At 50.1% G+C, this 12187-nt stretch overlaps 1 protein-coding gene across 4 annotated transcripts in view; it reads left to right on the forward strand.

Annotated features, from left to right (window-relative positions):
- The window catches only part of GLIS1 (GLIS family zinc finger 1), a 238449-nt gene that overhangs the window by 195501 nt on the left and 30761 nt on the right, over positions 1–12187 (forward strand). The gene's annotated exons all lie outside the window — the stretch shown is intronic.

The following is a 12187-nucleotide window of genomic DNA, read 5'->3' on the forward strand; positions in this document are numbered from 1 at the left end:
CAGATATCAGAGGGCAATGGAACCTATCTCTGTGTGAGCCACTGTTTGTCCTGTCCATAGTCACATCTAAACGTCCAACCCCTGAGGCAAGACTTTCCATGTTCTGAGCCCTATGTTCCCTCACACCGTCTCCTTCCTGCCCAGACCTACTGCAGAGAAAGGCCAGGGAAGCTCACATGCTAATGTGTTAATGAGCTGAGCTGCCTCTGGTGCTAATGGCTGAAAACGTCACCATGATTTGCAGTGGGTCAGTTCCTGAGACAGAGTCTGCAATCTCCACCCAATCTGAGCATGCATAGCTGAAGGAAACTGAATTCTTCCTGAAATAAACTTGAACCCAGATTCCCCACGGCTGGCAGAGGAGACAAAACCTTGTGAGGTGGGCTCAGTCTCATGGCCCTGGCTTCTGTCCCGGAGCTGAACCCCCCTTTAGGGGTCCCTGGCTGCTCTGCCCCATTATCAGTCCAAGGAGGCAGGGCTGCCCAGTTGGTGCCATGGCTGAAGGGTGGGCCATGGCCTTCCCTTAATGCCCCAGGACTTCTGCTTTGCCCCATCCTGGATGGGTGACTTGAGTAGGGTGCTGCCCTGTGACTCTGTTTACTCACCTGTAAGACGGAGATGATAATAACAACAGCAATAATACCTACCTTGTGGAGTTGTTCTGGGGCTTAAAACACTTATTACTTGTAAAACACTTGAAACAGGCTCAACACATGGTAATCACACAGTAAGTGTTAGCTGTCATTGTTTTAGCTCAAACATGACTTTACTTTTGCAATCACATTTCTAATGAGGGACTTGTACCCAGTATATATGAAGAACTCATGGAATTCAAAAATGAAAAAGGTTAAATAACCTAAGTAAAAAGTGGGCAAAGGACTTGAATAGACATGTCTCTAAAGAAGATATACAGGTGGCCAAAAGCATATGAAGAGGTATTCAACATCATTAACTGTCAGGGAGACACAAGTTTGAACGATAATGAAATACTATTTCACACCCACTAGAATGGCTGTAATGAAAAAGATGGACACTTAACAGGTGCTGACAAAGACATGGACAAATTGGAATCCTCGTACACTGGTGATGGGAAGGTAGAAGGGTGCAGCTGCTTTGAAAAACAGTCTGACACTTCTTCAAACAATTAAACATAGAATTACCATGTGATGTAGCAATTCTACTCCTGGATATATACCCCAAATAAATGAAAACATAGGTCTTCACAAAGTTTTATACATGAATGTTCATAGCAATGTCATTCATGGTAGCTAAAAAGTGAAAACAACCTAAATATCTATCAACCAATGAATAAAATGTGATGCATCCATATAATGGAATATTATTTAGCCACAGAAAGAATGATGAACCTTGAAAACATTGTGCTCAGCAAAAGAAGCTAGTCACAAAAGGTGACTGGATGATTGGATGATTCTAGCTACATGAAATTTCTAAAATAGAGAAATCTACAGAAAGAGAAACCAAGGGTTTCATGGTTGCCAAGGGTTATAAAATGACTGCTAATGGGTATAGGGGATGGGGTTTTCTTTTAGGGTGATGAAAATATTCTAAAATTGATTGTGGTAATAGTTGCACAACTCTGTGAATATACTTCAAAACCACTGAATTGTGTACTTCAAATGGATTAATTTTATGGTTATGTGAATTGCATCTTAACAGAGCTGTGAAAAAAAATAAGACTTTACTAAAGGCTCATGGAATACCACAGGGAAGCAGACAGAGAGAATGACATCACGCAGAAAACCTCGCCCCATCTCAGCATTCCTCCTGCTTTGCTTTCAGAGGGCAGAGGCCATCTCATCCTCCTTTTGTCAGAGCAGGTCAGCAACTTCCGAACTCCTGCAGGCCTGTCCCCAAAAGCCAGGCCCAGAGCTGTGGCTGCACTGAAAACGTAGCGTGGCCAAGTGGTGGGAGCCTGAGCTGGGATAACAAGTGTGACAGTGTTGTCACAGGATGAGCAGAAGTCGTGGGCATACTGTGTGGCCCAGAGCAGGGGTCCACATATGGTGGGTAGCCCTCCGCCACTGCCCCTTACTGCCATGAGAGTCTCCCCCACTCCCCCACCCATTATGGATGAGGCAGTGCCAACAACAGCGTGCTGAAGGTCTGCCAGATATACACCTGCTCCCTGCTGCACGCACACCCTAGTTCTCCAATTAGAGGCTTGCACAGACAGCGCCTTTTGTTGGAAAGGTCAAAGTCCAGTGTTGGTGTGAGCAAGGAGGTCCTCAGAACTCACCCCAAGCCCCGCCTTCAGATGCAGCATGCTAGAGACAGAAGGGACCCATGAGACTATCTTCAGGCCCTTTCTATTTACTTATTGGCCGCACAGCGCGGCATGCAGGATCTTAGTTCCCCAACCAAGGATTGAACCCATGCCCCCTGCAGTTGAAGCACAGAGTTTTAACCACTGAACCACCAGGGAAGGCTTCCTTTATTTTATAGATGATTAACTGAGGTCCAGAGAGGGGAGGAGGTATCGTGGAAAAGAGGAATTTAATTTTTGTATTTGGGTCCCAGTCAGCCAGGGACTTCGAGGGCAACCTTGGGCAAGAGTCATCTTCAAAAGGTGGCATTGTTGAGAAGGTAAAGTGAGCAGACCCAGGGTCCGGTTAGAACTCGGCAGCTGGAGGGGAGAGTTTCAGCCCCTGGTTCAACAGAAACCACCCCCGTGCAAAGAAGCAATGAGAGACAGGCCAGCAGGGAGGAGTCGGAGAAGCAGGAGGATTCTGTCCTTGAGTTTTTAAAAGTAAATATTTGTAAAAGTTTTAAATGCTTGTTCCAGAAAACATGGACAACACAATAAGCATAGATTTGTAAGAAAACCAAAGTCCTCTCTACGGCTCCCTCACAAAGAGACTCTCAAGTTGGACCTCTTTGAGCTGCTCCTGGCTCCTTAAGGGAGATGGAAATGGACTTTATGTAACATATTTCTAACGAGAAATTACCGTCATTCTGCTCTGGTTATCCCTGACAGTCTGGCTTCGTCTGCATGAAGGGAGAAGCAGACAAATAGAATTTGCCAGACCCAGTTCACCTAGTTTGTGTTCCAAAATATACAGTCATTCCACAGATGATGAAAACCCATTGTGTTGCAAGCGGTTAGCAAAGATGTCTAAGTGAGCCTGCGGGGTCCACGAGAGGGCTCCGCTGGTGACATGCTGGGGGTTAGATGTGTTGATGGGGAATTGCCTGGGGCAGGGCCTGAGAAATGGGACCTTACAGAGAAAAGGACCGCCTTCTAGCGGTCCTTTAAAGGCAGGAGCACTCGGTGAGAGGTGGAGTAGAGCTCAGGACCCAGGAGTCAAGAACTAGTTCTCTGTGGATGCAGGAGGAGAGGCAGGGGCCTCAGATGAGGACCCACTGTTGTCACCACCTTCAGCTCACACTGAGCCTGGAGCTGCTGCCTTTTTTCTAGGTGTGAGAAGTGTGCCCCTGAGGCCAAAAGTCAGGGAGCAGTGGGCTGGGAGTCTGGAGTCTGGGCTGTCTGTCATGGTATCACCATTGACTTGCCTGGGCAGCCTTGACCCAGTCTCTGTTCCTTCCCCAGCCTCAGTCTCTCCATCTATGAAGTGGGCAGGCTTATTCTAACACCTGTTCCAGTCAGACCTGTGATTTAAAAAAGAGCTTTTCTCTCCTTATCCAAGGGTGGGGGTGGGGGTGGGGGAGGACATGGGTGGCTGACCCCAATTGAGCAGATTGTTTCAGTCAGCAAAGATGCCCCGAGCCCCTGCTGTGAGTACAGTCCACTGCTGGGCCCTAGATGAGAGGCCAGCTGGTGTGACCAGCACCATCCCACATCTGACTCACATCCCCAGTGGTGGGAGAGAGGGACCAGAGGCAGAGAGTTACAGTCCTAAGTCCTAGGGGTTGTGGTGAAGGAAGGACAGGGCTGGGTGGGGGATGCCAGGGGAACCTTGCCCTAACAGCAGTGGAATCCAGGAAGACTCCCTGGAAGAGGTGGCATGTGAACTGAAACTTGGCCTATCAGCAGGATTTTGCCAGGCAAAGTGTCAGGAGAAGGGCACTCTGGGTAGAAAGCGATAGGAGCAGAGACACATCCTTGCAGGCTGTGTGGAGAATGACACGCCTTTCTGGCATTCAGTAGTACTGGGGTGGCAGGCCTGCTCGTACTCAGAGGTGGAATGCCCTGCCATTTCTTTGTCTGTCATTATTTTTTAATTTAAAAGTTTCATTGAAATATAACTCACCATGAGATTTATCCTTTTAAAGTATACAAATCAGTGTTTTGAGTATATTCACAAAGTTGTGAAACCATTTTCACTGTCTTAATTCCAGAACATTTTCACCACCTCCAAAAGAAACCTTGTATCTATCAGCAGTCGCTTCCACTCTCCCCTCCACCCAGCCCTTGGCAACCACTGATCCACTTTCTGTCTCATGAATTTGCCTATTTTGGCACTTCATGTGAGTGGAATCATACAATATGTGGTGCTTTGTGTCTGGCTTCTTTCACTTGCCATAATGTTTTCAACTGTGTGGATCACAACAAACTGGAAAATTCCTGAAGAGATGGGAATACCAGCCCATCTTACCTACTTCCTGAGAAACCTGTTTGTGGGCTAGAACCAGACAAGTAGCAGCAGTTAGAATCGGACATGGAACAAAGGACTGGCCCAAAATTGGGAAAGGAGTACATCTAAGCTGTATATTGTCACCCAGCTGATTTAACTTATGTGCAGAGGACATCATGCTAAATGCCAGGCTGGATGAATCACAAGCTGGAATCAAGATTGTTGGGAGAAATATAAGCAACCTCAGATATGCATATGATACCACTCTAATGGCAGAAATCGAAGAGGAACTAAAGAGCCTCTTGATGAGGGTGAAAGAGGAGAGAGACAAAGCGGGCTTAAAACTCAACATTCAAAAAACTAAGATCGTGGCACCTGGTCACGTCACTTCATGGCAAATGGAAGGGGAAAAAGTGGAAACAGTGACAGAGTTTATTTTCTTGGGCTCCAAAATCACTGTGGATGGATGATTGCAGCCATGAAATTAGAAGACAAGTGCTGCTTGGAAGAAAAGCCATGACAAACCTAGATAGTGTATTAAAAAGCAGAGACATCACTTTGCCAACAAAAATCCGTTTAGTCAAAGCTATGGTTTTTCCAGTAGTCATGTACAGATGTGAGAGTTGGACCATAAAAAATCCTGAGCGCTGAAGAATTGATGCTTTTGAATTGTGGTGCTGGAAAAGACTCTTGAAAGTCCCTTGGACAGCAAGAAGATCAAATCAGTCAATTCCTAAAGGAAATTAACTCCGAATATTCATTGGAAGGACTGATGCTGAAGCTCCAATACTTTGGCCACTTGATGCAAAGAGCAGACTCATTGGAAAAGACCCTGATGCTGGGAAAGATTGAGGGCAGGAGGAGAAGGGGACGATAGAGGATGAGATGGTTGAATGGCATCACTGACTTAATAAATTTGAGCAAACTTTGGGAGATAGTGAAGGACAGGGAAGCCTGGTGAGCTGTAATCCATGGGCTTGCAAAGTAGAACATGGCTGAACAGCTGAACAACAGTGTTTTCAAAGTGTATCCACCTTGTGGAATGTGTTGGCATTTCGTTCCTTTTTATGACTGAATAATATGCAATTGTATTGATAAACTATTTTTGCTTATTCATCACTTAATGGGCATTTGGGGTTTTTCTATTAATATATGATTTAATAGATTTTAAAAATTAAGCTTTTATTTTTAAATACATACTGACTCACATGTAAGAGTAAGAAATGGTAGATCCCATGCAGTCTCCTCTCTCATTTGGCCCTTACAATACAAACCTACAATGAGGGAGTGTTAACTGTTTTCCAGAAGACAACCCTGGACCAGAGAGGGTCCGTACCTTGCCTGAGGGCAGGGACCAGTCAGAAGGGCTGGGACTTGAACCCACTTCCGCCCACTCTAAAGCCTGCAGTTCATCCAGCTGGCTCAGAGGCGGGTCCCCAGACGTTCAGCCGAGGCTGCAGAGAAGGATGTTGAAGGCGCATCTGCTCCTTCTGGGCACTCTGGGGCTGTGACTAGGGAGTGAAATGTAACATGTGCAGGCTTGGGGCTCCGCCCTGCCCATGTGTCCTCCGCCCCAGGAGTGGGCTTGTTTGTGTCCGTTGTTTACTTAATCCGGCCACTCTGTCTCCTGAGAGTCCTCCTCAGTCATTGCTGATCACCATGTGTGAAACAGCCTGATGATGTCACTCTGTGAGGAGGCACTCCTCATTGCATTCCATGGGGTGGGCCTGGGTCCCCTGATGCAGACACAAATGCCATCATCATGGGTCACCATCCATGTCATCCTTGATCCTCAAATCCCTTCAGAGGCCATCATGTTGTTCCCCTGTGTTTGTGTGGAAACTGAGGTCAGAGGGAAGTCCTTCACCCACATGTCATAGGTTGAGGGCAAGTGTCAGACCCAGACCTGACTCAGATCTTTCTGGCTCCACAATGAGGGTGGTAACATTCCCAGATCTTGTTAATGCAGGAGAGCTCACCCAAAGCCACGTGCTGAATTTCGAAGGAAGTCTAATTCTTCTGCAGCCTGGACCTGTCTATAAAGTATCACACTGGTCCCTGTGACTTTTTAAAAAAAATTTAACAAAACAGAGTAGTCTGAAGCAAAAGTATAATGTATCAAGAGGTAGAGAGTAGATAAAAGGGATAGTAGAGAGAAGAAAAGGGGAGAAAAAAAGGGATAATAGAAGAAAAAAGGGAAAGTTACCTCTAACTATAGTACTCAGGAGTAACCACTGTTTAACATTTTAGAGTATTTCTCTGCATATGTGATAATTATACTCTTCGTTGGAATGCAGTCATCCCAGATGTGTTGTCTGGTAACTTGCTTTCTTTACTGAAGCGTATTTTGGACACCTAGCCATTTGCATTTAGCTGAGTGCATGAATGGGTGAGGAAGTGTATGAATGGCTGGTCAGCTCTCTTGTGCCCCTGGACAAGTCAGGCTTTGTGCACTCTTCCCAGACTGCTTTTCCAGAGCTGGGAGCCTCCATCTCCATCTTGTCACTGATTCCCTGTCCTCTGTAACCTGGGACCTCAGTTTCTCTGCACAGGGGTCACGGGTGGCAACAGTTGGTTATAGGTAGAGCCTGGTGCTGACTGTTCACAGCCCTGGAACTGGGCCACACTAGACTTCTGCCTCCATCCTTGCAATGCCAACAAAGACGCTCAAGTCCAGGGGTTAGCTGATTTGTGCCAGTCACAGAGCGGGAGGGGTGTCAGGATTTGAACTCGAGCCTGGATGACTCCAGAGCACTCTGTACCCCAGAGTCAGCATGCCCCAGGAGTCCAGGGAGGTCAGAACTGGGGGCAGGGCAGCCATGCCCTCTGCCGGCTGTCATAATGTCCCTCATCTGTAACACAGGGGCCTCTGAGGGATGGCCAGTCCTGACTTTGTGTGAGTCTCAGGTCCCCAACGCTGCCCAGCCCAGCGACCTTGCTTTTACCCCTGAGCCAAGGTAGACCCAGAAAGGAGTCTTGCCAGGACCTCCCCCAGAGCCTCTGCAGAGGAGCCACCATCAGTGCTGAGCCCTGGAGTCTGAGGGAATTCCAGGCTGAAGGAACAGCATCTGCGAGAGCACAGAGGTAGAAAGTTCCAAGAGCCCAAGTCGTCAGTGTAAGTGGAGAGGAGAGAGGGAGAAAGGAGCTTGGAGAGCCAGCCACAGCTAGATTCAGATGGTGGGAGGCTGGAAATGCCAGGCTGAGGTCCTTGGGTACCTTGCAGGCAGTAGGGAGCCATCGGTGGGTTTTGAGCAGTGTCGGGGGCAGATTGCAATTTAGAAAACTCTCTGGCTGCAAGGCAGATGATGGATTTGGGGGGCAGTGGCTGGTGTAGAGATAGGCCATGAGGAGAGTGGCAGGACTGGCATATAACTGGCATTGCCATGGAGAGTGAGCGGTTAGAAGACCTCACCTGGGCCTCACCCAGGCTCCCAACTTGCTTCCCCCAGGACAGAGCTGGAGACTCAGCCGTCTGTCCTCAGCCTCTGCTGGCAGGGGCCCCAGCTGGGCCCAAGTGCAAGGCAGAGATTTTTTTCCTGTAAATTATTGGTGCCCAAGTCATAGCTGAGTGGCTCAGCACAATGGCATCCTTCTCTTTTTGTCCTCCTTAATTTTAGAAGCCAAAGCTAAATGTTTTAATTTTATATTATTCCTGACATAATGCTAATGAGTTCCAGGTGTCCCTGAGTTGTTCTGCGCAGCCAGGCATCTGGGTGGGGCCCTGCTCCCCAGGATGCCCCTCTGCCATCCCCTTGGTTCTCAGTGAAGTGCCTTGCAGCGTGTTCCTCCTTAAGGACCCCTTCCTGCTTTATCATATGGTTGTAATTTTTTTCAGCTTACTGGGTTGTTCTTCCCCGTGGTGACCACAGGGTGATTCTCTCTGGATGGAGGAGTCCCATGAGAATGGGGCAGCCTGTCTGGCCCAGCAGAAGACATGCTTCCCTTTCAGACCCTGGGGCACCCCACGCAGGTGAGGGGCAGGATGGCTCCCCCAGACTCTTCCAGCACTTTCCAATCTGTGTTGGACTGAACATCCAGAGATTTGGGGTTTTAGGGGAAATAAACACTCTGGGGGGATCTGAAAGACAGTGTGATGGCTATTATGGCTAGTATCGTTATTTTCTGGTGACGTGAAACATCTAATTCTTTGTTTCTAGTCATTTCTTTCCCATGGCTCAATGTTTCCCAAATCTGCAGACCAGTCTGCTTTTTGTTGTCTGCCATGTGAGGCTCTTCTGTCTGTGGAATTTTCCAGGCAAGCATACCAGAGTGGGTTGGCATTTCCTACTCTAGGGGGGTCTTCCTGACCCAGGGATCGAACCTGGGTCTCCTGTGTCTCCTGCATTGCAGGCAGATTCTTTACCCACTGGGCCACTGGGGAAGCCCCTGATGGGGTAGACAATGGTCTCTATGTCAGATCTGAACCTGGAGTCTAAAAACTTGAATGTGAGAGAAAAAAAATGTAAGTTGAAAAATTTCCTTGAATTCCCTTGTCTCTGAGCTCCCATATACTGGGTAATTCACACATCTCAGGCAGTTCACAAACCACTGCCCCAGTTCTGGAGGCATCGGAGGCTTGCACTAAACCAAGGGGTCCTCAGAGTCATTTCTCATGCTGGCACCTTCTGAGGCATTCAGCTTCCTGCCCCATCTTTGACCAGAGCCCACCCATCTCCTGTCCACCTGAAAGGCTCCCTCAGGTCCAGCTTAGGCTCAACATCTGGGCGTGGGACCTCCTAAGATATCCGGAGTCCTGCCCGTGGGGAACCTCAGCCTGCCTGGGAGGAGCCCTGCTTCAGGGCTTACCACAAGCCTAGTTTTCTTTCCCACAAGCCTGGCCCCAGAGTGAAAGGGCAGAACTCTGAGCCCCCCACTTTGACGGAGCCTTGCCATCTCCCTGGGGCTTGCTTTCCCGCAGGGACCCTTTCCCAGCTGGACATCTTGGTGGGAGAGAACACAGGATGCGTTGCTCTTCATCCCGACTAGGCCTCTCCTGGACTCCACCAACTCAGGGGGCTCCCCGTCCTGCCCCACACTTCCCTGAAGGCTCATTTGTTTATTGATGCTTCTTTCATTCATTAACAGATATTCACACAAGCCCACTGTGTGTCAGGCCCTGTGCTGGGCACTCTCAGATGGATTTATGGCAGAAAATCATTTGAAAATATTCACTGCACGTCTCATCTCTGTCTCCAGAGTTCTTTCCATTCGGCCTTGAGGCCTGAGGTTTTGAAACCCAAAAGCCAGGAGCTTACTCCTGTCTGCTCCGCTGTCTGCTAAGTTCTCTCTTCCCAGAGGCACTGGGAAGGAGGTATGGTGCTATTACGGCTCCCAGGACCCCTGGCCCAGGGGACTCCGTGGCTGAACCTGCCAGGTGCCTGCTCACAGCTGGAGGTCTCCTGCACTGTGGGCCAGCTGGGAGTTGGGGGGCATGGGCAGTGGATTCCAACTACCAAGAAGCCCCAGGTCACCAGCCCTGTGACCCTGGTCCTGCCTCTGGCGGGGTGACTGTGATGTGGTAGGTCCAGGAAACAGAGATGTTCTGCAGACTGAGGTGCCTGGTTGCCAGAAGGGCTTGCCATGTCTCTTCCCGGCATCTCATCCCTTCCATAGGTTGGATTTCATTTGTCTTTGTTGTTGTAGTTTCTGTAATCGGATCCTAATGGCAATTGAGCTTCCTTCACTGGCTTGAGTGTGAGAGCTAGGCTGTCACCTTTGCTTCCATCCACCTTTATTAGGGAGTCCGGGCACTGGGTTTCATCAGTGGCAGGAGCATGTGATGTGGGCCACGTGGCCTCACTCAGTGTGTGGCCCTAAGTTGCCCCCCTAGGGCCAGCCATTTGGGGTCTCCCAGTAGATCTATGGTAGGTGGGAAAATGGTCCCACTGGGCCCCGGGTGTCAGGTCCAACCCAATTTAGATACTGAGGATATCCTTGAAGGTGACTTGGGAACCACGCTGCACTGTCCTGGTGAACACGCGGTCACTTGGCTCCGTTCCTGAGCATCTGGGCTGGGTCTCTCACCTGCTCTCCCATAGGGCACCTGCTGACTGACCACAGCCCTCTCTGATCCCCCTGCGCCCACCCCCACCATGACCAGAGCTGCGCACAGCAGTGGTCTGGCTCAGCCCTCCCCCTTCCAAGGGGTCCAGAGCCTCACGGGATGTTCCTGGTGCACACGGGGCAGATTGCTTTCACCCACTTGTGACCTCAGACGAGAACTGTGCATCTGGACACTTGTCATGATTCCCGTTGACCCGACATGAGGTTTTCTTTCAGGTGATGGATGAAATGTCTTGGATCTCCCCCTCCCCTGGCAGCCCCAGGATGTGGAGGGTTGTGCAAGTCTTAATTCCTGCAGCCCCACCTTTGCACTCCCAATCCTGGGTAGGCGTCCCCAGAAAAGGCAAGTGACTGGTTGAAGGTCACAGAGTAACCTGTGACAGAGCCAGGGCTGGAGTCAGATCTTCAGACCCTAACACTTTTCACATCATGGACCCACGCCCTGTTGTTTCTTGGAATTCGGGAGAGGAGCTGAAAGAGGGATTAACATCTTCTGAGCACCTGTCCTGTGCCCAGGACCAAGGCCACACCCTGATGTCCACAATAGGCTCCTGAGGCCAGGAGGAGGAGGAAGTGGACCTGAGCCCCTGCCTGTGGGCACAGGCTTATTTGGGGGAGGATTGAGGCTGGAGAGAATGTTTTCATTCATTGTACATCTCGGTCCCTCCCCCCTCCTCCTGGGGCAGCACTCACCTCCCTCTCCCCCAGCTCTTAGGGTCAGACACTGACCCCTCTGGAGACGTGTCTCCTCATCAAATGTTCCAGATGCTTCAGCTGTGGATGTGGGATGGGCCACTGTGTGGCTTTCCCGCCTGCCTGCCTCCCCTACGGGAAGTGAGCTCCTAAAGCCCAGGCAACACCCGGCAAGACCCAAGGGGTGTGTGGTGTCCACACAGAGGACAGGCGGTGAGAGACAGGCAGTCTGGGCATCGGTGCACCAGGGTGGTGGTAGATGCTCAGAGAAGGGCAAAAAGAGTTTAGGGATGACCTGTCACAGGACGGGAGGGCTGGGGCTTGAGACAAGCCCAGAGGGCAAGGAGGGCTGGACAGGCAGAGGACACTGCAGGGGCAGAAGTCTGCCCCTGGAGTTTGGGAAGGGGGCGTGGGCAGTGGGCTAGAGGTCAGCGGGGCCAAAGGGTGGCCTGCGGCCTGTCTTGGCGTTCTCTGCGGCTACATGTTCCCTCCCCAAAGCCAAGCCAATGCAGCAGCCATGGGAACGTCAGGAGATACAGGGGGCTCAGCTGGGTCTTCCCTCCCCTCCCCCTGCCCCATCTCCTGGGTGGCCTGGAACCAAGCAGAAGCAGGTGGGAGCGTGGCTGTCCCTGGGTCTGGCTGTGTTAGTTATCGAGGTGTTGGTGTGAGGACACGTCTTTATCCATTAGCCTCTTGGAGGAAGTCTTTGCTGGATATTGTCTCCGGGTGTCTCTCCCTGTGCAAACACAGACCACCATGAGGCCATCTGTGTTCTGTGTCTGATATGTGAGCCGGTTTCTGCCTGTGCTTCACGTGGGGCTGTGTGTCAGTGTATCTAGAGTCTGGGGAGTTTGTACATTTGTGCCTGTGGTGGGGTC

This window comes from Cervus canadensis, chromosome 2 (genome assembly GCF_019320065.1).
Source record: "Cervus canadensis isolate Bull #8, Minnesota chromosome 2, ASM1932006v1, whole genome shotgun sequence".
NCBI classification, from domain to species: domain Eukaryota; kingdom Metazoa; phylum Chordata; class Mammalia; order Artiodactyla; family Cervidae; genus Cervus; species Cervus canadensis.